Raw genomic sequence first — 25,439 nt, 5'->3', positions numbered from 1 at the left:
GAGATATTTAATATTTTTGTAGTGTATTTAAATACTTTATTTTTATTGTGTCCAAGTATCATTCATGCCTACAATCTTACAGACAGTCATTCAAGAGAGAAATAAGTGGAATGAGGGAAGAGAAGGAAATAATGAAGAGGAGTGTGCAGGAAACAAGAAATAAGTAGAATAAAAGGAATAAAAGAGGTGAAAATGGATAGAAGCTATTGATGCTGATTATTAAGAGGTTAATAGTAGCTTCTGAAATATAGATTTCATACTTAAGTTAGGGAGCTATTCTATTAGAGCGAGATGTCAAAGAAATAAGAGAGTGATAAACATATATACTGTATGCTTAAATTACATGTTCCTTTATTTTTCGGAAAGGTAGAGAGAAGCAATACAGTATATAAAGACTAACTGGATCAAAAAGAATTTTGTAGTTATTTTGTTTAGAATAGATCATTATTTTGTTGAAAATGGGATCAAAGGCTGAGGGTCAGAGGAATGATTGATGGCAGGAGAGAAAGATTAGACATTTGATAATGTATTCTCCTGGAGGATATGGAGAAGGTTGTATTTGAAAGCACCAGTATTTTAAAAAATGATGCTATTAAACTGTTTCCCCTTCTGGGAAAAGTTTAGGTGTCTGTTATAAAAGGACACCTTTTCCTTTGGGCAAAATAACTATAGCAAAACTGAGAGATAGGATTGCTAAACCAAGCATCTGAAGATGTGGGGGATGGTCCCTGCACCGTGTTATACATATAACCTTGGAAAAGTCCTTTAGTGCTCGCTGTGTTACTTACCTCGTCAGTAATATAAATATAATAGGGATTTGGGAAGCTTAGTGAGATAATGTCTCTAATGTGGATTTAGAAATAAATTAAAGAAATTAGTTTCTGGCGTGCACAGGCACTGGCAAGAGTGATAAAGAGAACAGTTGCAGTGTCAGAGGACCCTTCAGGAAAATAACATGCACACCTTTAAACCGACGAGTAAGTCAACATGAAACACCGGTTATGGTTTTTAAATAAACTTTGAATTTGCTATTTAAACAATGTTAGCAAAGTCAAGATTCCTACATGGAAATAATGTGAGATTAATTTATATTTATTAACACAAATCTCATGTTCCATCCTATAAACCAGGACAGATAATGAATACTTTTGCAGCTTTCATATTCACTATCCTGAAATCTCATCTAACTTGGAAATAAGGAGTTAGAAGGGAATTTTTATGGTTAATGTTTTAGAGTAGAGATTTTTACTCGACAGAGCATTCATGCACAAAATAACTTGTGATTTACCACTCAAAAATCTTTGTCCAAGAATAAATATCTCCAGACTCTCTTTTATAAAACCCTTTTGTCTTTGAAACATCTTTTAATTAGAACTGTATATGTTCAGTGACATTTTATTTTAATTTAATCAAAAATCAAAAAAGTCTCCCTCCCGTGCCATCAGTGTCCCGGTCTTTTTTTTTTTTTTTTTTGCACTTCCATTTCTCTTCATTTTCCATACTCTCAATGCCTCAGCACTACCCATTCCCGTGGCAAAGCAAAGAAACATCTTCCTTGCAAGGAACATTTTTTAGATAAAAAGTAGAATCAGAAAATAAAGGAGTTGGCAAATACAGTTTTGATGGGTAGTGGAATGAAATATACTAAAAGCAGATAATAGTGTAGAAGAGACAACGCTGTGTTCAGGAAGCAATATTTCATTTTCTTCCTGGGCTCAAAGAAAGACTACATGTCTCCGATTCCTTGTATCTATGTAGAGTCACGAGATATCTTCTGAACAATGGAAACCGAATGGTGGCGTCGTTAGCACTTTTGGAATGGTGATGTTGTTAGCACTTTCAGGCGAGACACACAAAACATATCCAATGTATTATTCTCTTCTTTCTTCCTCTTCCATAGCAACCTCGATAGTCTTTTGTTGAGAATAGTGAGCCCCAAATGGAGGAAGAGTCTATGAGAACATGAATATAGTATCGTGTGTTTTAACCTTAGTCCTCTTACTTCACTAATTAGGACTCTGATGTCATTGAGCATTGAATGCTTATAATATTTAGATATAGAGATTTCAGTTACTTGTTACCATGGGATAGCCTAGATACAGATAGGCTTTTGAAGGCATCATTTTGCAAAGGGTGCAGCTTATTTGGTCTTTTGACTCTGAGCTCCACATTTAAATCTAATTTTTTTCAAGAGTTTTTATTTGGTTATTCCTAAAACAGAATAACTTAATTCCATTAAATATGGTGTTTAATTAAGATATGTCACATTTTAGATCAATTACTGAATCTCAAGATCAATATATTCTATAACAAGATATAGATGGCAATCTATAAAACATATTAAATTAGTAATTTCTTACAATAAAGTTCCCTTAACTACTTAACCTTATGCGTATTTTCTGTGAAACTACAATGGGATTGGAATGGCACAGTTTTAACCAGAATACTCTCTACATTCCTTCACATATACAATTCTTAAATTAACACTAAGATAACTAACTGTGTTGTATTCTGATATTATTATTGTTTAGAAGTTTTAGAAGAGTTTATATTTCTATAGGAAGGAGGTAAGGTCTTTCCTAAGTCTTTTTTTCTCAACTTCAATATCCTAGGGAATGATTAAGCAGGAAGTCAGAATTTGTAGGGCAGGAATAGGGTAGCAAGAAAGAAAAATTCTGGTGTTTCTCTCTCCCTCTCCTTCCCTCACTTCCACCTACTCCGTCCCTCCCGCCTTCTCTCTCTTTCAACCAAGCTTCTCTGATGTGAAATAGAAAAATGCTTGATGAAACTGAAAAATGCTTGATGGTGGGTAAGATACCTTTTGTAACATGGTTGTCAAATAAGGCAGAAAGACATTCATGTAGAGTGAGTCAGAAAGACATTCATGAGGCAGAAAGACATTCATGTAGAGTGAGTCAGCTACTGAATTTGAATATGCAAATTATTATGTGCTAGAGATCCTTATGTATGCCCAGGAAGAAAGCTCCTCAGGAGAGAAGAACGATTATTATTTCAAAAATGTGACTACAAATCCATTTTAGCAAATTACCCAACACATAGGTATTTAAAAACTAAGATATGAGTAGACACTTGTGGGGTTAAAATGATACAAAATCTCATCTCGTACCTCAGATGAGTTTTAACTATTTTAGTTTATCTTAGCAATGGTATTGAGAATACACATTTTTTCCTTGCATTTGTACTTGAAAAAATAATTAAAGGAGGAAGAATTGCTCCTTTAGTCCATAGTGTTTGTAGCGTTAGGAATGAACCAGATTTTCATAAGCTAAAGTTAATTCGCAGAGACAAGAGTCAGGTCAATCAGATTTCAAGTCTTTCCACCTGATAATTCTGATATCTTAGAAGAAGATTTTTTTGCATTAAGGAATTATGATAAGTTGTTTCATTTACACAGTGATCAGTAGTTAAATCGAATTTTTTGGTCAATTTCATAAGTAGTATTTTTCCTAGAGAATAAAAATAATATATAATATTTATGTAACTGGCTCTGAGTGTCCTATGATCAAAAGTAAAGATGACTTTTGTGGTTATGACTTCTGTGGGTGGCTGTGCCATAAAAGGAAAAAACTCAGTAAGATGTTTGCAAACAAGCACACAAATAAACAAAAATGGTTTCTGTAATGGCTAACAAAAAAGAATTTGGAAACATAGAAACAGACAGACTGAAAAGGTAAGTAGTCCCAGGGGTTTTCAGGCAGGAAATTAGTGGAAACTAAGGTGGAAGCTTTATGAGAATTCAGCCCTATAGAAATATAGTGTAGAGATCCAGAAAGAACATTAAATACGAAGATTATTATCAGGAAAATAAGTGAAAGAAGTGGGGGAAAATGTAATGAAGAAATTTTCTGTGATGTTTAATAGCTTAGGAAGAAAGAAAAAGATATCTCCATATAGACAAGAATGTAATATATAGACAGTATATTCATAAGTAAAGCATTTGCAGAAATCATTCATAATCTGGCAGAGGACTGACAGAAAAGAGAAATAACTTTCTGTGGCTCTCCTACTCTCAAAGAGGAAATGTCTCTAGCTGTACTGAATATCTATCTGCTGGTTTCATAGTCCAGTCCAGTTAGAGTTGTAATTTACAATGAGAGAAAGAATAAAGAAACAGAGACACAAATCAATAGGCTATAATCTCTTGACTATCTTTAAACCTAAAAAGTCAAGGGACACATATATTTAAGAGTTTCACCTGGTTTGCATACCACCAAAAATCTTCATGGCCATGTAGTCACAGTCAACACCATTTACTCATCACTGAGCTACAGTTCCAAATTGTTATAGCCTTTACTGTCTATACCCCAAATTGTAATTCACTGGATTTTGGTCAGAAGACACTTTTTTTCTTTTTTTCATTTTCTTAAGATCTGAATTCATTGAACAAAATTCTCACTCGGTCAGCTCACAGTAACTTGGAATGTTGGTATTATCTTAGACTTGGGTATAGCTACATTCTGTAAACGTTGTGGTCCTTTTGAAAAAACCTGGGTTCTCTCCAAGACTCAAGATCTGACTCAAGATGCATTCTGGAACTCAGAACAATTGAAACTGAAAGAGTGATATTTAGGTATGAAATACAGTCCCTAGTAAAGTGCACATTTAATAGAGTTTTATTATTTATACAATAATATAAATGACTAAATTTCCCACACATCAAGCTATTTTATGATTTGGAAAGTTAGGCAATTTAGCCCTAAACATGTGTACTTTTGGATGAAGTTTTGAGCAGTTTGTGTTTATCATCATCATTTGATTCCTACCATTGTGAATAAAAGTAGGGTCCGCTCTTCCCCCAAAAAAATCATTCTCATTGTCAGTTTTTTTGTCTGTTTATTTTTTCATTTTGAGAAAAGGTTACTTTTCTATCAGGAACAAAAACTTGAAAGGTCTGCAGAGGGTAATAGAAAAAATTATTTTCTCTCAGTCTTAACACTATTTGACCTGGACTTTATATTATAACAGGGTTTCTCGACCTTGATGCTATGGACATTTTGAGTCAAATAATTATCTGAGGGGCTTTCCTGTGCATTTTAGGATGTTTAGCAGCATCTTTGGCCACTAACCACAGAGATTATTAGTACTCTTCCACACTCACCCCCACCCTCACCCTTAACCTTATCCCTGCTATCTGTGACAACCAAAAGCGTCTTCAAACATTGCTAAATATCCTCTGGAGGACAAAATCACCCCCACTATAGAAGTTTAGCTAGGCTTGAGTTAATTCTTGGAGGCTGATAGGAGAGTCTTGGCCACAAGACAGTCTAAGGGTTGGGGGTAAATTATCCCTGAATGATGTCACCGTCTGAAGATGAATACATTGTTCTGTACCCTGCTCATTTAATTAAATATTACTGTTTCTGATGATTTTATTTTCCCTATGGTTTTATACTTTTTGTTAAAATGTTGCAGATTTATGTTACATGCAATCACAGAAAAGGAGGGGACACAAATTTAAATTGAGTGGGCGTTTTTAGAGAAAGATTCTCTAAGCTGAGATGCTGATGATAGTGGTAATTATGATAGGATTTTTAAGAAAGTGAATCTCATAAGATATAGGGCCCAGTAGTTTCTATCTTAAAGAAAAAAAATGCTACCTATCATCTCAATTTTAGAAAACCAGAGTTTGAATTTACATATTTTCTTAGCAAGAAATATATTGCCCATCAGTATTTGATAGGACGTGTTTAATTATAATTTAGTCTTTTGAAGACCAGAGATTAAAATGTCTAGATCTTAGACAATAGAGTACCTGGCACTGTTATTTGTATAATGGATGAAAGTGGACATGAAATTTCTCCTGATTTTCATATAATGCTAAACAGTTATGGAAAGAAAAAAATAAGTCCTTTTTTTTGTTGTTTTTTTTTGTTTTTTACTTGCAATGTATAGTAATGTATTATTTGTTTTTGCAAGCTTTTAAGAGTGAAACTGTATGAGTGGGCAGATGAGTGGCATGTATGTGTTAATATAGTGATTTACCATATAGAGAATATGTAATGAGAAAAACTCCAGTCTGTTCTTATCAAAGGAAGCTCATGTAAATTACATAGAAGTCTGTTTAAGAATGACTTCAAAACACACAATTTAATCTAAATAGAAAAAAAATCTAGATACTGAGCTACACAAGTATAGAAGACATAATTATATGTAGTTTATATGATGTTAATGAAAAGTTTTAAAAATAAGGCTTTTTGAGGATATAATTTTGAAAGCATTTTGGAAGGAAATTTTCATTAGCTAAGATTGTAAACTCATTTTATTTGGAATCGTATCTTACCTTACAAGTTTCTTTGATCTTCCACGATATTCAGTTGCTGAATGATTGATTAATTACAAAATGCTCCCTAAAAACATTTCAATGGACTGCCAAGTGAAAAACGAAGACCTACAAAGTTTTAACATTACCACGTGACTATTAAATAGAAAACCAAAAATATATTCTTAACTGGTATATCAGTATCCTACAAAACTATTTCTGTTTCTACTCAATAGATCAAAGGGAGATATGAAATTTAGAAACAGAAAGGAAACTGAAATATTTAAAATGTTTTGAAGGATATCATTTCCTATATGAGCAGAGTTAGTCAATTAAATCTTAGGATAGAAAAGGTGAAGTCTTAGATAATGTATGATATTAGGAGACTTTATATAATCTTATTAATTTTGTAAAAATCATAAAAGATATGTGTGAAAAATGTATTTATCATATCCTCTCCTCATTTTCCTCACCTCTTTTAAGAGTCATAATGAGTGAAATCTTTAGGAACTGCGGTCTAACTTCCAACCCATTATCTCTTTTTATCTGAAATACAATTTCTAAATACTATATCAATGCCTCAGATCATCACTTATTTTAAAGTTGAAAAGGAAGGAAATTAAGTGTGACAACGAAGCAGCTATATAGTCATTTCTCATTCACCTTCCAAACAAATCATTAGTCACAGTCTTATTCTTTTTGGGTTGTGTCATCAGGTAACTTTGAGTTATAACTTTAAAATTCGTAAATTTTATAGTAATGTATTATTTGTTTTTTTCTATAAAATTAATTCATCTGTAAATAAGGACTAATTTATTTTTAATTTATAAGAAGCAGAAACAAACACAATATGAATACGATAAAGATTATTTCCAATATATGCTGGAGTGATATAATAAAATATCTTCAAATGTTTTATTGAATAATACATATTGAAATAGAAAATTCTGTAATGTCTTATCTGTTGGTTTCAGCCAGTGTTTTTTGTGTAAGTATATATACACTAGCAAGTATACTTGATATATACTCTATATCAAAACTAAAGTGGTAGTTTTGAAAAACTATTAGATTTAAAACAATCAGTACCTCTAATCAATACTGATTTGGTTACTTGAAGTTGCTTGAGAATGGCTGAAATTAATTCCTCATGTTTAAACATGTGAAAAATAATAAACATTTGGGCATCCTACATCTTATTAATATGCATTTGCTTTGTTCTGTGACTTTCTTATGACTATGGCAGTTTTTCTTTTTTACATCTTTCAAGAAATGAAAGAACTTAAGTAAATATTTTACTATGGCAAAATCTTTGCCTACATGATTTTCTCTACTTTTAAGTGACTTGATCAATATGCCTTGCTGCCCAAAGAAATGTTTATATTTAAAGATATATACATATATATATAATTTATATGTAAAAATTTGACATTTATATTTAAAGATATGTATATTATTCATATGTAAAATTTTGATGTGGATAGGTCTTTGTCAATTTGTGGTATTGGTATTGTGGAATGTGGTATATTCTATTAATATGTAAACTTGAACTTTCTGTTTTTTTTTTCAGAAAGGTATCAAATTATATTTTAAAACATTTCTATACTATTTGTTATCTATAGTCTTCAAGTGTATATATGTATAAGTATCTCTCTCTCTCTCTCCTTCCCTCTCTCTCTCTTTCTCTCTCTCTCTCTCTATATACATATATATATATGTATATATAATTAGTTCCTTCTTAACACTCTTCCCTTCCTATTTTTTGTTTGTCACATTTATTATGATAGATGAATAGACATGCACATAATTTTAGTATACACATAGATGTATATATACATAATATTCAATATTCATATATAGTGTATATCCTTAATGTTCTCTCTACTACTTACCATGGCAATTTACACTCAGAGTGAGGTCCTTGTCTTCTTGGGGGTGAATATTTCCTGCTAATTTCTAGCTTCTGACAATCTGACCCTCCAGATCTTAGTACATAAACCCTCTAGACTGTTATGGTTTTTAATACCAGTTCTGCTTATTTTGTCTGTGTTTGTAAATATTTACACATAGTTTAAAAAAAAAATTCTCATTTTGTATTTTCATATGAGATGCATTTGGTTCGATTTTGATGCTGTTTTTCTCATCTGATTCCCAAGGGGAATAGTAAAATGACTTAGACTAATTTTCCACCATAATTGTATTAAATTATTCAGGAAGAATTTCTGATAGAGCAAATATAGGGAATAGTACGTAGGAAAGATTAGAATAAGGAATGTTCAGTTTCTCAAAATTTTTCTTGCTTAGTTACATAGATCGTATTGGATTTAAATATTCCAAAGGTGTATGTACACCTGTTTAAAGATAATTTTCTTAAAATGGAAGCATACTTGGTTAGTCTGTGAATAAAAGAGTTTTAAAATTGAAGAAAAGAAGTCATGGGAAGGTAGAATTAAAGAAAAGTAGGGGAACTACAAAAATAAAATGTAAGTCATGGGTATCATGGAATGGCTAACCACTAATAGTTAATATGTATTTGTCTTATTTAAACTCACTTCATTTTAGGTATCACAATCTTTTTTTATGGATAAGAATAAAAATAACTAGAAAAGTTAGGTAAAATTCTCCAATTCATTATACTACAAAGTGACGGAGTTTACTCTGGACATAGCTGATTCCAGAGCTCAAATTCCTTCTTGTATGTGAGAATATAACATGGAAAACTGGGGGCTCTGGCTTGGGAGGAGGTGGTCAGCAGCTGACTACTAAAAATGCTGTCATAGGTTTTTCAAAGGAACTCGGAGGTACCTGGACCTACTGGTGCATCTCAAACAATTTTCCAAATTATTCTAAGCATAGTTTTTCTACTGACTCTCTTTTCGTTCTTTATGCTTTCATAATATATCCTTAAAACAAAGCCTTATTAAATTATATTCTAATAAAAAATACGTGCACAGCGATAGTCATATATAGCATCTCAAAATGTAGATATTTATTTTTGATAAAGTGCATATTACTTACAATAAAATCCACTGCCTCCCATTTTTTCAGACAAGTTATTTTTTTTTTTCCTCTCATTCTGGGAGTCACACCTATGTCTAATTTAAAATCCTGGTTATAGGAACCAAATCTTTGGTGAATTCAACTATTTAAAATAATTCCATTAATACTTTTAGTTTCTTTTTTTTAGTTTTACATTCTTTTTAGTTTTAAATTTTTCTTGAAATATGTCTTATCTTCACTTTTTTGCTATCTGTATATTTATAAATATACTTTTTGAAAAATCAATCTTATTTATAGTTATAAGCAATATGTAAAAGTAAATATTCTCATCATCATATCCTAAATTTTAGATTATTTCTCTCCCTCTGCTATCTTGTTTCATTTCAGATATGTGAAATATATATGAAATATTTTAAATAAATATAGTAAAAACACATCCCCTCACTGTCTATCCCATCATACATTAATGTGATATAAATAATTATTGAGGGATTCTATTCCTGGTTAGAATGTAGAAGGTCTCTCTCTGTTCAGTCCCTCAATCTATCAATAACACAAATAATCATGTCTATTTTTAAAATACCATCATAAACTCCACCCCTGCTTAAAGAGATACATGCCTTGGATACATACCATTTTACAGAACTGAATTAAGCAGGACAATGGTACAGATGCAGCAAAGTTACCTATCCTACTATATAATGATCCCAAATGAAAATGCTAGAGATAACATATGTATAGTATCATTTTTTTACAATATATTGCATTCCTCATATTTTATACATTCTATATATGTATTTTAACACTGTCGAAACTTTGTGGATATTGATTACGGAAAGACTGAAAAAAACTTTCAAAAATCTATGGAGTTATAAAAAATCAGGGTTTAAATTTAAAGTTAGAAATGAAACCTAGACTTTCTTTTGTGTATCCCTAGTTTATATCTAGCTGAGGCTCTAAATATGCAGCTCTTGTCATCTCATCCCACCAGTATCCTCTGATGGTCTACATAAAATACTTATATATATCTTCTGGACAAAAGTTGACATAATTGACACCCTTCTGGCATCTAAACTGAGGCAGCAGGGATCGAAATATCCTGTTCCCCACGGGCAGTTCCTCAAGCTTAGGCCCAAGGCACTGTTTCAGAACAGAGTAGAGAATGCTGTAGCTATTGTGTATAAAAATAGAAGGCTCGCCAACTTAGCGAGTCATCTTGGCATTTTCCATGGATGCTGAATTCACTTTTAAAATTGAGAGAACTATATAAGGTGGACAGATAAATAGCTCTAGAAGATAATTTTCTATAAGCTCACGATAGGCTTGGAAATTTTATTTTTCACATGTTTCATGTTTAGTCACACAGTAAATAATTTACTCTCCTGATTAAGTTTGTGCTCAAGCTTTGGAGCTGTGTAGCTCCAAAGGATGCAAGATACAGGAGAGACACAAGTTTAGTCTAAGGGAGGGAGAAGTTTAGTCTAAGGGAGGGAGAAGTATAGGAGATGTAAAAAAGATGATCTATGTCTAATTCTTAGAGTTGGTGGTGTCCCAAGACTGGAAGACAACAAAGAGCCAATTGAGCACAACTGGAACAAAGAAGCCCCTTAATGTCCTGCCTGCTGTGATACTCCATAATCTAAATTCTCTAATTCTAGTAAAATTTCTTGAAACACATTGTAAAGAAACGATCACTTGCCATAGACGTTATATCTCTGAAGTGTCCTATATATTCAGCATATTGGAATATGCAGCAAATACCAATTAAAAATGATATCTTAATAAAGCCTCTGCTAAATGCTACAAAAAGAATCAGATAAACCAGTTGTTCCAACTGCATTTGACCCTGTTACAGTTTTGAGATCACAATCTTTTGTGCAACAAGCTCAGAAACAGTGGAAAACTCATGTTAGATTCTGTTTTCGACTCTGCTTTCAGTTAGCACCGCTGTGCAGATGGTGTTTTTATAGGTGTATTTTTATAGCCATTACTTAACATTCTGCATATAAGGAGCTGATTTTCTAATTAGCTCTTTTTAAAAGTGAAATGTTGATAGACTATTTAAAATGATTACAAGTAATTATTTCAACATTTATCAAAATAAATATATCAATTGTAAAAGACAACAGAAACCCATATTTCATTGTTTTTTAATCAGTGTAGCACATTATTCAAATTAAGGGTATTAGTAACAAATGACAGAAAGACTTTCATTAATTTATTAGACCTCAAATATTTACCATTTTTAATCAAAATGTGACTTTGAAAGAATTTATACCTCAGAGATTAAATCCTCACAGAGCCGGTGTTATGTTTGTGAAAAATAGTAAGAATTGCATGAATACTAAAACAGAATTAGGATTTTCAAGAACCAATTGAAAACATCATCATACTTTTGTATAGACTCTTCATAAAATAAAATCACTTTAATATCTCTGAAATTATGAAATGTATACTATATGCAGAGGTTGTTATGAATATATTTTATTATTTTATGGAATGTAACCCATGCTCGGACAAAAGCAATCAGCATCTTAAGTGATCAACATTGAGTGTTTATCCTGAATGTTTCCATTCTTTTGTAAACTCTGACCTTGCACTGTGATAGAACAATTTTCAGTTTTATGTTTCTCTACATGACATTTATAGATGAAATAGAATCATTAATCACTCTAAGCACTTTCTCATTTGTTTGCAACAAACTTACTTTGAATTTACACAACATAGCTTTTTAAATCCAAATAAAGCTTCCCAGTTTCTTAAAATGTCTTTCCCCTCAATGGAAGGGATTAGATGCTGGTATTCTCAGCTGCAAACTCCTGACAAGCCGATTACAGCTCTATCCTAGCAGCAGTCACAGTCTGTTACAAGTAAGAGGTTGTAAATTCTAGCTACTCATTTTCCCATTTCACTGTCCATGAGAGCTAGTGAAAGATGGAACTCTTCAATTCTACCCTTTTAGTTCAGTTAGAATAATAGCCAAATTTGTTTCCCCCCGCCCCACAGAACATAATTGAGATACAGGCAGTGAGCTGAGCATTTTTATACAAGAATCAAATCAGTTTCTCTTTCTGCACTCCCACCAAATAAAAGGCTTTATGATTTTGTTACTTGCATGGGAGGTGTTCAGAGAGCGCTGCCAAGTGCAAGGGTGCTCTTCTGTTTCCCACTAGTCCTCTGTCACAGTCTATCCATTAGCTGCAGTGTTACCATGACATTTTTCTTTATCATACTTTGTTCAAGGACACAGAAACTGAAGGAAAGAAGATCAAAAACACATAAACATTTTTCTCAAAGATGTTTATCATAATATGTACACAGAAGGCAAAATATATGTAAAAGTTGAGCTTCCAAACACAAGTAAAAAATAAAGTGCCTTAATTTTTACAATTCCAACTATTGAAGAGGTTTGATTTTATCTCTAACTAAATAGCATGCACTGCCCCAGATATTCGAGAGAAGTATATAATTTTTGAATAAACATGGCATTTTCATTAAAGTATATGTGAAGACAGTATGCATTTATAAAAAAAAAAAAAGTAGGAGATGATTTTGCCAGTTTCCTTATTTTAGTTTTAATATCATATCTAAAGTTTTGCATTGTTATAAAGGATATGATTTCTACTTCCTGGAGGAAAGCAAGTAAGGAGTGTTTCTGGGATGAAGGAGGGTTATGCACCATTTAGGAACCATAAATAGCAAATAAGTAGAAAGTTATCTAAAAGCCAGATTTTATAAAATTTTAAAGAACACTCAGTATTTTTTACTATGTCCTCTTGGGTCTACAAAAAATCCTACAATTAACACTTAAAAAAACTAATTTATTCAGAAAATCGTAGCTCCCTAGGAAACATTTGGTCATGAACAGATTACCCTGATTCTGATATGTTTAAGGAAAGATAAATATAGCTTGGAAAAAGCAGCATGAGCATTGGCTAAACCCACTGGGAGCAGGTCTTGAGATTTTTCTCAGTGGTAGTAGTTCATCATTTTCAGCTGAGTATCTGAAGATGAAAAGGACTACATAAATTTTCAGAATCTTTGAGGGAAAAAAAATCAAGTGACTTAATTAGATTACATTAATATGTATTGTATTTGCATAAATTGTTGAAATTGTAACGGAGTAAAATTAGCTAAATATTTTTAAGGGCAAATTATCCAATACATATCCTATTTAGATTTAAAAGGCATAATTCTTGGCATTTTAAAAAAATTTAGAATCTAGAATCATGTATAATAACTTTAGACAAACTTAACTGGCATTTGTTATAACTTCATACCTGATTAGAAATTTTTCTACACTATGTCTTACAACAAGTTATATATTCTTGTATTTCAAACATCTGGTAAAAGATAGCCAAATTATTTAGAAGCTGTTGTTACTTTTTATTAATTTGAAATCTGCCTTGCTGACTTAATATTATTTTCTCTGGATTTATATATCCATTTAATCTCTTGCTAAAAATTACATAGCTTTAAGTAATTGATATAAACTTATAATTTGGCCTCAAAATCTTTTCTTCTCAAATTAAATATCAATTATTTTTCTCAAAGCACATGGAATTCAGTTATTTTATAATTATATTCAGTTTCCTTTCTATTTCTCGTTTGTAAATTTTATTCTAAAACTGTTCTAAAAAAGAGAAGAACAGAATCCAGTGATGTTACTACCTTTCCTCTAAAAATAATAATTGAATATTTCTCAAAGTGCCATTCCACAGGGTTTTGTTCCACAGGTGACTTTTCGATGTGTTTGTGAAAAGGCAGTTCCACTATTAAATGTATATGGGAGATACATGTGTTAATGTTTCTGTAAAACAGAACTTCTAAAAAACCAGCTATTCATTACATATGCTGTATCTAAGTAGTTGGAGTCATAGAAACAAAAGGTAGAGTGGTGGTTACAGGACCGGAAGGAGGGAGAGAAGGGGCTTTAATGGATATGGAGTTCCAAATTCCAAGATGAAACTGTTCTGGAGTCTGTTTCACACCAATGTGAATATAGTTAACACTTCCGAACTGTACACATGGTAAATTTTATATTATGTGTTTTCTACTGGGGGAAAAAAAAACAACCTGTTAAATCTTTTGCACAATTCAATTTACATATTTCCATATATGGTTTGAAATATTGCCTGCACCAATTTAATCATACTTTTTTTTTTATTTTTATGGGTTTTTTTTTTTTGAGGTACATATATTAATACCTTAGAGTAATATAACATACAATATATTTTGATAAAATACTTCTGGATCTTTATTTTTGAAAATTAAGATGGTAGGAGTTTAAATTTATCTTTGTGAGAGTTAAATTTTTGTTTTAATAACCTATCAGTCTCCCTCATGGAAAAAGGATTTTTTAACTTACTTGAGAACCCATTTAGGTTTATGCTATCAGGAGGGTATGAAAACCTGCTTACTATATCTTCTCCAAATATTTAATAATACATGTTTAATAGGATCTAGATAACAAGAGAATTCTGTGCTTCTTGCTCAAGACTTTCTCCGCAGTTGCTTTATTTTATAAAATAATGTTATGTCATTTCCCTTATTCAAAACGATACTTAAATCTACTTTCATTCAGACTATATTGCTCCATATATAGTATTCAGTTGTAAGAATGACTATGTCAAATGCATCTTAAAATCACGGTGTGCCATATTCAGGGCATCTTTTGCTCTAAATATTGGCTGATTATAAAATAAATATGATTCACCTTTTTGATGTTTTCTTAATAATCTCAATTAAATCCAAATTATTGTCCAAATCTTTGTAAAATTTTAAAAAACTAATAAAAATTCCAGAGTTTTTATTATCGTGTTGGTACCTAAAACCTCAGTTTCTTGGGGAGTTATATTAAAAACAAAACAAAAAACCCCAAATGAATGGAAAATAAATGAATACATCCAATTGATTACCACAAAATAAGATTGACCTATTCAATAAATGTAATTCCATACAAATGCGATAAAATGTGGAGAAAACTTTCTTTCCTGGGTCAATATTTGCTAGAAATCCATAATTGACCCCTGATACAGAAACCATTTTAAATCTATAATGTTATTATATACTTTCTCATGTATCAGGCATCGCTTGTCCCCAAATGTAATTTAAATATTAAAGCAACACTATAAGATTCAAAACATTACACAGGACCAATTATTCAGAAAATAATATTTTGAAGTTTTATTTAATGTAAATGGTTTACTATTTATTTCACCTGTATAAATAATGACTTCACATTGTCTTTATATAAATGCATAGAGCTCTCCCATATTTAAACAGGCTTATGAATACTAGGAAATATATATAAATATTAATTCATGATCTTTCAGAAAAGGTATTAAAATCTGTAATGGAGTCTCTTATGCATAAAATCCTATTAGTTTTTCTTTTATGAGTGTTGGAATAAAATATTAAATTTTATATTTTTCTTCTCTTTAATACAGGAGAGTTTTTTAAAAGTCTATCAGAATCTATTACTATAGTGTTTATTTTCTTGTACAGAGTTTTCCCTCTATAGTTCTTCCTTATAATATTTACAACTTCTGCAATTTTGATTTGGTTATTTCTAAATAGTGCAATGCTCTATTTATAGAGAAGATTATATTTGTCCATCCTAACGAAAAATGCTCTATCCCTCATTATATTAGCTTCCAATCTGAACAGAGAAAATTGTAAACTTATCTAGGCTGATTTTTGTTTATGGCGTCTGCTAGTTATTAAGTATTGTATTTATTCTTAACAACATGAACAAACAGAGAACATCACAATAAGTAAATAAGTAAATAAGACTGCATCAACAATCTTTTGGTCTATTCAGTGTATGATACATGGAAACAGATATTTGAAAAGTGGAGATAACTGTTATTTTGCAAAGATCCATGTAAAAATGAGCTCGACTTGTGTAGGCAGGTGAGTGTGTGGAAGAGTCTGTTATAAAACAGCAAATCAATCTCCCTCTTTTCTCTGATAAAAATTTGAAATGGAATATTATAAAAAGTTTAATTTTACTTTATTTTCTATATATGTTAATTTTATATTCAGAGTCATGCAATGTGGAAATAATGGATTTATAACGTAATTGTTAATCATTTCGTGGTGTAAAGGACAAGTCTTTTAGCTGGCGTGCTCTGCTGATTGAGATGACAGTTTCTCTCTTACTGTTCACCTGTCATGGCCAAACTGCCCCATCTCCACTCATCAAAGCTTAACATCATTTCCACATTTTCCTTAGTTACTATATTAAACAAGACCGGATTTCTTTTCTATTTTTGCTCCATGTGCTTGAAACATTGCTGACCTTTGCTTTTATAGGTTGTAAACAGCACCTGCAAAAGATACCTGTAAAATGAGTAAATCTGACAATCGATCAATACTCACTGAATGATTGTTCTGTTTTTAGAACTCTGCTAAAAATATAATTAAAAACATCCTGCTATATCAATCATCATTAATCATAATTATATAAAAGACACAGCTAAGCACTTTTTTTACCAATGAGCATGTCCCAAAACATAAGAGAGAAATCAATATTTTCATTTTTTGAGATCCATGTGGAAAGAAATCTAATTTTTCCTTCACCTGACAATTAAATTCAAATGAATAATTGTATCAGGACATAGTTGAGGTGATTAATTGTTTAATTAAATGAGGTAAAATCAGAATTTAAATGAGAATTAAATGCAGGTAGATTTATTATATATATATATATATATATACTATTAATAAATGAGCATATAACATGGCAATGTTTATGATTATGTTATGGTCATCTACTGCTGTGAAACAAATCAATTAACCCTCTTTACCTTAAAAAATATTTGTTTGCCCATGGATCTGCAATTTGAGCAGTGATCATCTGGATAGCTCTTTCTTTCTCCACACAGCATTTGCTGGAACAGTTCATCTAGAGCTAGAGAACACAGTTCCGAGATGGTTCGCTCACATGGCTACCAAGTTGTTGGGTGGCTATTATTTCTCCACAGGAGCTTCTCCATGGAGTCACTTGTTCTTTCTTAGAGCTGGGTTTCAAGAGTAAGCATCCAAGACAGAACATGAAAAATGGCAATTTCTTAAGATCTGAACTCGTAAACTGGCCTAAAGTCACCAATGCTTTACTTTATTGGGCAGGCAGTTACAAAGTCTAGATTCAAGGAGAGGAAACATAAATCTCACTCTCAATGAGCGGAACATGGAAGAAAAATGGGGCCAAGTTTTAAAACTCCCACTTTAATTTCGTCATCAGTAAACATCTCTTGACAACCAATAGGGATAGATCCCCAATAATTAAGTTGGTGACACTTGATTTTGCTTGCTTGGCCAGCTACTCTGCAAGTGGATGAATACTGACCCAGAATAGATTAATCAGATTCTGTCTTCTAGAAATTTGAAATTGGATCTGAGAGACAGTCAATCATCTTTGAAAGTAGATTGATTTCAGATTATGTAAACAGGAATTTTTGCAGAGACTATTTCAGGCTATGTGCACACAGAAAAATTGAAATCGACTTAAAGACAAAGCAATGAATCAAATAGGATCTAAGAAAGAAAGAAAAAGTAAATGAGAAACAGGTTTCCAGATACTAGATTGCTGAACATTTCCAGATCCCCTATATCATTTATGCATTAATTCATATTTGCTTAATTTTTTCCATGACCCAAGTCCTGGAGGTACCATAGTATACAAAAAAAGACAAGGCTGTGCCTCCAAGGAATCTGCATGATAATGCAAAAAAAAAAAAAAAAAAAAACCCACCAAAAAACACCAAAAAAAAACTCAATAAGATAAACTTATAAACAAACCTGATACTTTGAGATAGGTGAGTTGAGGGTGGGATTTTTTTTAGATAGGTTTTTCAGGAATGGTCATTAATTTCATGGTTAGCAACACATTCTACATGGATGTACTACTCACTAAATAATTATAAGTTTTATTATAGCTTCTTAATAAGATTGTCCATAATTCTATGCAATGCAGATCAGAATTATACTGATTCAATTATAATTTTCAAACAAAGAATGGTTAAAATTAAAATGGGGCTTTAATCCCAAAGATCCCCTACTATGTATGCCATTGGAATATATTTTTTCCCCTTTTTATTAATTAAAAAGGTACTGTCAAAGCAAAAAGTAAATATTTAAGAGCTAGGATGTGCAGCTCATAGGCCATATATGTTTGCTCATTGCCTTTACCCAAAGGAAAAGTAGGCTTTCTCACAACTTTATGTCTGAAAGTAGTTTCACAATTTGAAGAAAAGTGCCTGACATTAGGCTCCTACTCTCCCACAAAAATTGAGAGAAGGAGGTGCTGTCTTCCTTGATAACTGTGTCTCAAAGAGATGTTTCCCAGTTCCTGAAATAGGCATCCTTGTCTTGTAAAACTGGCAAGAAGGTTTTAAAAGAATTTACATCTCAAAGGAAGAGAAAAATTACTAGTTTTCTAAAGTAAATGTTCAAAGAAAAGGGAGATCGGTGGCCTGCGTGTTTAGGTCCTGTGGATTCTGTAGGAGTGGAGGATAGGAGGGAGGGCAGAGGCCCAGAGGCAGGAAGAAGGCTGTCTAAAGATTGATCAAGCTGAGGGAAACGTTAAGGCCGCCTTGGTCAATACTTTATTTTAAAATGGGAATAGTTAGGGCTTCATGAATGAGATAGATAGATGGATGGATAAATAAATGTATATAGATAGATGGATGAATGGATGGATGGATGGATGGATGGATGGATGGATGGATGGATGGATGGATGGATGGATATAGTGTTATAGATATTTATTATAGATTTTATACATCTATAATATATAATATATATTTTATATAGTACAAATAGTATAGTATAATATAGTATTATCTATGTAATCTAGTTGATTATATATGTACATTTATACTCATCATTGATAAGATTAAAATGGTGCTTCAGTCACAAAGATACCCTACTATGTATGACATAGGGATATAATATATAGTATTCATAATACTAATACATGTAACATATTTGTAATACTAATTGTTAACTGTTTTAAGTATTTTAAAAGCTTAATTATTTTAATACCATAATCTTACAAAGAAAATTATTACACTCATTTTAAATAAACTGTAGAATAGAGTGGTTAATGTAAGAGCCATAACAAGTAGCAAAGAAATGATAGAAACACATTTTTGTAACAGAATTATTTTACTCTGAAGTGGATAAACATAAATATTATAAAAACAAATTTTACACATATTAAATATAGGTACAAAAAGAATAAATTTAGGTATTTGAGAATAAAAATTATATTATTTGAAAAAATATATATGTTTTCTTCTTTTTCCTTATTTTATTCCCAGGACACCAGCAGGCAAGAAATATAACATTTTAAAATGACAACTAGAGCTTTATTACAATACGTCTATAATTTATTAAGCGGATTTGGTTAGCTGACTAAATCCTAGATTCAGGTGTCATGGTGATGAGGAGTCCATGCTTATTTATGGAAAAATTATCTATGTTGACAGAAAAATAAATTACAAATAAATAAAACTTCATTTATAGAATGGCTTAAATAAAAACAGAATGAAGCCTAGTAAATAGCAAATAACAAAATTTGGAAGGATTGTCATGAAGCTATGAGCTATAATTCTGTTTGCTTTTATTTTATTAAATAAAATGGACAGCTATTTTATCCCATCAGAAAATCACTGATGGCAGTGATTAAACTGAATACTCTCCATCTGAAAAGAAGAAAAGACACATTAGATATAATTTAACAAAAGTCTTCTGGTTTTGAGAAATAATTAGAAATAGTACAGATTATCTATTTCATGCAATAAGAAATATTTTTTACAAAACCATTGATAAATGGCTAATTTACTTAATCCAAAAGGTTACCATTTACTGCATCACTTGACACATTATTAAAACATAATGGATTGAATCAGTATTGAAGTGTTTTTCATCTTTATAATTTATAGTGCTGAGAATAGACATCATTTTATTATTATAACTAATAACTAGTATTAATTGAATATGTTTAATGGAGTAGTCACACTGCTAAATGCTTCATATATGTAATTTTATTTAATCCATACAACTATCAATGATTTCTATGAAATCAGATACTGGTTCTCATATATTACTCTGACTTAGAGTAATATAAGTAGTAAATCTTAAGGTGCACTTTACAAGATGGTCTGATTTTAAAACACATACTGTGTTCAGAACAACTCTAATGAGTTGTATGTCCTCAAAACAAAACAAATCAAAACACATTTGTGGAATAGTGATTGTTTATTTAATATAAATTAAGACTGCTAGAATTACTTATTAAAATATGTAGAGCCAATATAGATAAAGCAGATTAAAGTACTAATTTTCTGAGTTGAATATCTATTGATTCATCATGACTTTTTCATGTTGTAGCCCTTTTCAATACTGTTGTATATAATATTGTTGTATTAACCAAATATATTACTACCTATCTGAAAATACCGTGTCTCTACTATTGCTGCATAACAAATTACCCCCAAATTTAGTATCTTCAAATAATTTTATTTTGTGCCAGTCTTCAAGAATGGTTCAATTGGGCAGTTATAGCTTGGAGTCTTTCATACAGTTGTAGTCAGATATTGGTGGGGACTGCAAACATCTAAAATGGCTCACTTACTTGGCAAGGTGGGGAGATACTAACTGCTGCAAGCTCCTGTGGGGCTCCCGACCTGAATGCCAAAACAGGGCCTTCTCTGTCTGACAGTCTCTCTGACAGTCTCAAGGTGGTCAGACATCTTACATGATGGCTGCTGCCTCCAGAGTCAGCATCCCAAGATTGCGTTTAGAAATCAGAGGTTATAACTTCTGCCGCTTTCTGTTGGCTACTATAGGGATTCAGAGCTAGCCACCCCAAGATGTGCCTCAGTGGTATGAGGATTATTTTGAGCTACAGGCAACCAAGACAATGCAGGCTCAGAGCAGAAACTTCTTCTCTCCAGCCTTTAATATGTAGAAGAATTTAAATTAGCAGCCTGGCCCACAATAAGAGTTAAAATCAAAAATGACTTTTTACTTGCTGTATGGCAGGGCAATTTAATAATTACCGAACATGCACTGTTCCTGCAATGACTTTCTGAAACCCCAGGTGCCTCACTCAATCCCTTGCTCAGAACTGCCTGTGGACCTCATTTTCCCTTTCTGTCTCTGACTCTATCATGTATGTGGGGTTCCCACATATATGTTCCCACACAAAATCTGGTGATTTTCTCTGTTTGATTATTAGACCAGCCAGCAGAACCATGAGTATAGGTAAAAGGTTCTTCCTCCCAACACTACAAACAAGTTACTAAATTTAAAAAGAAGGGACATAAACCTCATCTCTTAATGGACAGTATGCCAAGGAATTTGCAAATGTGTTTTACAATTTCCACAATTATGTAGGGTATACAGATATAACATAAACTGATTATTTCCAAATACAAGGAAAACTATATAGACCTAAGTATATAATTTATTTTAAAACATATAAATGATTTTTCCTTATATTTTATCTTACTTTTTTTCCTTTTTGAATGTATTATATGCTTAATTGATATTTGAAAAATACTCGAAAGAATAATGAATACTTTAAAGACCTCAAAACTCCTCAGCACAAAGGTAACTACTGTGTTATTTTACGTTTCTTTCTACTCTTACTAAGATCAGAAAGAAGTCTTACTAAAATTGAATCATAGAAAATAGTATTCACTATTTGGGACCACATGTCCAACAGTCTGACATATGGTGCCATCTTCTTTATTCCACCCCAGGAAGAAGCCAGGAGGTAGGAATTTCCTCTTTGTCGCATGGCACTGGGTCAGAGGGAGGGACGATGGTGAGCATGCACCACGGTTTTCCTGACAGCTACAATGAAGCTGGTTTCAGACTCATTTGGGGTGCAAGAAACTTTTAACTGGAATCTAGATTTCTCGCAGAAGAAATGTGTCTGTGTATTGTTGAATTAGTGTCTCCATCATAGGAAGGGGGAGTCTGCAGCTTCATTGTCCACCATCTTGCTGACATCACTCTCTCATCTTTTCAATTTTTAATTAACTATTCAAAATATTTTATTGATAATTTTTTAAAAAATTTATTTATGTTTAATATAATTGACCTGTGTGATGCAGTTGGTTTTTTGGAGGGTGTATTTATATTATGATGACCATATTTACATACAAACTCATATATCAATATTTCTTAATTGACTTATAATCCTTTGTCAAGATATGAACTATTACTGTGTTTTTAAGTATGTTTCATTGTTCGATTTTATTTTTTAATGCTAGTACCTAACTTTTAAAATTATTTTGTGGTGGTATAATATATTTATTTGGCAGAGATAGTGTTAATTCCTTGTCTTATTTATTTTTCATTATATTTTTTTGCTTATCTCCATTTCTACATAAACTGACCTGAAATAACCAAATACTCAACTCTGTATTCGCTTTACATTTTCCACAGGATCTCAATGCTGCTAATTCACCAATACAAATGCTTCTCAGATTAGTATAGCTTTATCTTATCTGAATTTGAAGTTATCTATAAGAATAACTTCAGTATAGCTATTGAAATAGAATGTTCCCATTCATGGAAGATATATCTTTATCCAGATTTCTTAATGTTATATTTAGGAGAATATTTCTCAGGTTTTCTAGTATAAGGCAGATTTTTTTTTTTTTTTTGTGGTTGCTTATCAGTAATATGTTTGATTTTCCTCTCTCTCTTTCTCTCTATAGAGTATATAGGATTTTTTTAAATAAACTTTTTTTTAGTAAATATGAAAAATCACTAAAATTTGAAGTACGGAGCCATTGAAATAAATATAAATAAGATACGATTTCTTCTCTTAGAGAAATTATTCTATACTAGGCCCTGACAATACAAGGAAACAAGTTTTTTTTAGTGGGTAGTATTAAATATACCAATTTTATATAAGTGGCTAATCTTAAATAGTATTATCAGTATCTTGGAGTAAATCAGTTTCACTTCTGACCCAATAACGTTACCAACTTTTAGACAAATCATAATATATGAAGTCAGGAAAGCTGAGTGCAGGAAAAAGATGCCTAGAAATCCTAGAGATGTGGCAGCTGCTGAAATTCTTACTTAGTGACATGACTGCACATTTAAGTGTAAGCTATGTTACAGGTAGTTTTGCAAATACATAGAAAAGAAAATATTTTTATAAAGAATAAAATTTAGAAAACAAAATGGAAAATTAAAAAATCGCTATATTATGGTAATAGAGTTATAAATAAAAGCATTTTTATTTATTTTCATTTTTAAAATATCTTTCAGCGTTGTAATTGTTAAAAAAGATAATTTAAGTTGTAAGTTTTGTGACTTACTCTTGCCTTAAAAATATATCCTAGAAATTATCCTACTACTACACAATAATTATTTACAAACAAAATAAATTAGCTATAAACCAGATGGCCATCTCAAAGTGCACTGATTATAAGAAAGATATTACCATCATAAAAATATTAAGGGGAGACAAAAAAGTGACATAACTTTATTTTGAGTGTAATTTTACTGTCTACCTATATGACTCAGTTTCCTCACCTGTAAAATGAGGAAATGGGCACCTAACATGTATTGTTATTTTAAGTATTAAACTTAATAAATAAAATATTATTAATGTTAACTACAATTAATATTAAAATTGAAAAATTGCCTCATAACCAGAATTTTAATTGCCTAATTCCTTCCATTTTTGTTCATTTTAGTTTACTCTGAGAGGCATGGGAACCATCTAAATGAGGTTCAGAATTCAGGACAAACAGATACAATTAAGGGCCCATCTGTCCTGGAGCGCACCAAAAACCAGTTTAGTTTAGTTTTCATTGTCAGATGCAAAATCTGAGGATCATTTGATATGCACTTGATTTAACTTGATTAATTAAAAGGTATTATACTGATTTTTATTATAAAAATGTATGTATGTTAAAGTGTACATAAAAGATGTTTGCAGAACAAATATAATGTAGGTAGAATTTTTGTTTGGTGAGTCAACTTATTGGAGATAGGAAGTTGTATACATTGTACGTGGCCAAAATGGAGTGGAAAAACCTTGCTAACAATAAATAATTCAAACTTTAAACTCCAAACTTATGTATATGGAATAAAAATCAGGAGTTTCCTTTGTCTAGCTATATTCTTTTCTTCATAGAAAACCAACAGAAATTCTATGTATTCCTCATGTTTTTAGACTGTAAGTAACTATCCAGGTTATTTAAAACAATGTTCTTATCATAGAGCTAAATTTAAAAAACAATTAAGGGCCTCGCATGTCTGGCCCTGGTATAAAAATGTTGAAATTGCACTCCCTTGTAAAATCCATTAATTTTACCCTTTATCACATATTTTTGTTGATTTCTTGATTGTTTATTTCAAAATGAAAATCATTTAAATAGACGAAAACCTAATATCATTAATTTATATTAATAAAGCAATAATGACATGCACAGCCAGATATGTGTGCATTTATATACTACATCTGACTTATTGCATTTCATTAATTCTAATATGAACTTTTTTCACATTTTAAAACTTTAATTTTAAATTTCACAACTGATGTGAAAATATTGGGTATATTTTAGTTGACATATTGTTAATTATAAGCTTCTTAACATGATATAAAGCAAGACGCATTTTACAATTTATGTCATCTTTCATCTTTCAATTTCTGGCAGGTTCTTTTATTAGATAATAAAACCTTGTTTATATTTCAGGTGTGTGTTTATAGTGTCAGTATGAATAGGAAGATAAGAGCTTCTTGAGATCAAAGCTTGGGAGACTCATCCTCAGGGCAGTGTCAAGGAGAGTGACAAGTGGTTGCCAAAACCACTGTGCCTACAAGGTCCCCGTTGATATCAATCATGGAATGTTTTATAGAAAATGGGGCAAGGGACCCTGGCCACCAGTGACTCTAATTTTTGTCATTTTCCTGCTGTGGTCGATGAAATTCTGTTATTTCCCAAAATTGTCCTGAATAGAAGGATCAAAATGAGCAATGATCTTCATTAATCAAGTAAATAATTAAAAAAGTAATAATTGTAATTAGGAAGTGGTGATGATGATAAAAATCATCTTTTGATCTATCTCTGGTATGAGGTTGTTTTGGTTTCTGTAGAAAGGAAATATTTCATTATTT

The sequence above is a fragment of the Pteropus vampyrus genome, unplaced genomic scaffold (genome assembly GCF_000151845.1).
Source record: "Pteropus vampyrus isolate Shadow unplaced genomic scaffold, Pvam_2.0 Scaffold13, whole genome shotgun sequence".
Classification (NCBI taxonomy): Eukaryota; Metazoa; Chordata; class Mammalia; order Chiroptera; family Pteropodidae; genus Pteropus; species Pteropus vampyrus.
The sequence above is the reverse complement of the archived record's forward strand: the minus strand, read 5'-3'. Positions refer to the sequence as shown.